The sequence below is a fragment of the Condylura cristata genome, unplaced genomic scaffold (genome assembly GCF_000260355.1).
Source record: "Condylura cristata isolate star-nosed mole 26May11 unplaced genomic scaffold, ConCri1.0 scaffold00009, whole genome shotgun sequence".
Classification (NCBI taxonomy): Eukaryota; Metazoa; Chordata; class Mammalia; order Eulipotyphla; family Talpidae; genus Condylura; species Condylura cristata.
In genome coordinates, this window is record NW_004567110.1 from 25,918,101 (window position 1) to 25,919,771 (window position 1,671).

A 1,671-nucleotide genomic window follows, 5' to 3' on the forward strand; every position below is an offset into this window, starting at 1 on the left:
ATACAATAATTATGGTTATAATGACTATTAATGATTAAGTCGTAGCTTCATAATGTCAATAAAAGTCCTGTTTTCTTCAGACACATCAACTCATTTGATCAATATCCATTTAGTCAGTGCCTATGTTTAATACAGTGATAGGCACTGAATGATGAAAATAAGCCTACAGTGCAGTACTGGAGAAAGAGTAATACAAATTTAAACTACAAGGCAGGAGGAGGGTGGGAAAAATGAAACTGAGACAGCTAAAATGAGAATGAAAGGGGAGGACGGCGCCAGATCACCGCATGCGACGGAGATAGAATGAACAGCTTCTCTGATAGTTGCTGCCCAGTACAGGTAAGTTGGGGTGAATTCATATTCAAATAATAATATGTCCTGGAAATGAAGGCAAATTTGAGAGTGGATGCTCTGGCCAGGTGAGGAAGTCAAATGTAAAAGCCTCCATTTTCAACAATTGTCACTGATTTAATCAACTATCAATTAGGGACAAGGGCTTGGTGAGGGGTTGCAGAATAAAAACAATGACTAGAATGCCGCTTCCAGACAACCAGTAGAGATAATCGTTACAGTCGCCCTGTCCTTTGATCATATACTGGAAGTAAGCTGCCTCTGCTTGTAAATCAAGAGATGAAAAAAATGAGCCATTCCGCTATATTAGCAACTCCACAGTTTGTTAGTAGTCAGCCTAAACCGGTCAGGGGTGTCCGGCCAGCAATTTTCAGTAGAATTTGGCCCCAAATGGCAAAATCACCCTGGTCCCGGGCGGAGTGAGGTACAGGGCGGCTGGTGAGAGAACAAAGGCTGCACGTCCCAGTTAAGTGCCGCCCGGCCCGCCCGCCTCACTGGGGGCGGGGGGCGGCAGTGCGCCCGGACGGCAGGCTCCCAGGTCGGCGACCCTCGCCGCCGCGGCGCTGGCTCTCCTCTCCCGGTCCCTCTCCGGGCCGGTGCACCCGAGGCGCCACGGAGACCAGAGACACGTGAGGAGGGCTCGAGGGGCGTCAGGGTTTCTGGCTGCCGCCGAAGCGAGCGAGCGAACGACTGACTTGGGAAACACGCTAGGGGTTGTCACCCCATGACCGCGACCTGGCGGCCCCCAGTGGCGGTGGAAGCCGCCCCGAAAAAGCGCGCCGGTGGGGAGGAGCGCCCGGCACCGCGGGCGACGTCCCCTGCAGTTCCCGTCTCGCAAGGGCCGCGGGGGCCGCAAGGCCCCGCCTCCGTGCGCTTATGTAATAGCGGCGCGCTGCTATTGGTCCGCGAGACCGGAAAGGACGCAGCGTGCGGGCGGAGGCGGGGAAAGCGGCCGCAGCAGGAAGGGGAGTGGGCGGGGGCTGTGAGGAGCGGGCGGGCGCTGGGGCGACTGGGAGAGCTGCGCAGCGTGCGCGGGCACGAGGCGTAGTGGCTTCCCCAAGGCTGAGGCGGCGGGCGCGCGCGGCGGCGGCGGCGGCGGGTGCGAGGCGCGGGCTGTTGTGCTCCCGGCTCTCCTCTTTCCCTTCCTTGGCGGGTGGAGGAGACCGAAGCGGTGCTGGGCGCGCTCCCCCTTCCTCTCCCTTCGTCACCTCCCCCGGCCCTCTCGCGCTGCGCTGTCTCTCCAACGCAAGACTGTCCCGGCCCGGGTGAGCGGCAGTGGGGGCGGCGCTGACGCCGCAGGACGCCGGGAAGCCCGGGTGG

At 58.8% G+C, this 1,671-nt stretch overlaps 1 protein-coding gene across 1 annotated transcript in view; it reads left to right on the forward strand.

The window, feature by feature from the left end:
* The first annotated feature begins 1,409 nt into the window (after nucleotides 1–1,409).
* The window catches only part of ZNF706 (zinc finger protein 706), a 5,618-nt gene continuing 5,356 nt past the window's right edge, over nucleotides 1,410–1,671 (forward strand). Inside the window, exon 1 of the mRNA XM_004679689.2 lies at nucleotides 1,410–1,616. The gene's annotated coding sequence lies outside the window, so the exon portion shown is untranslated. The remainder of the gene's footprint in view (nucleotides 1,617–1,671) is intronic.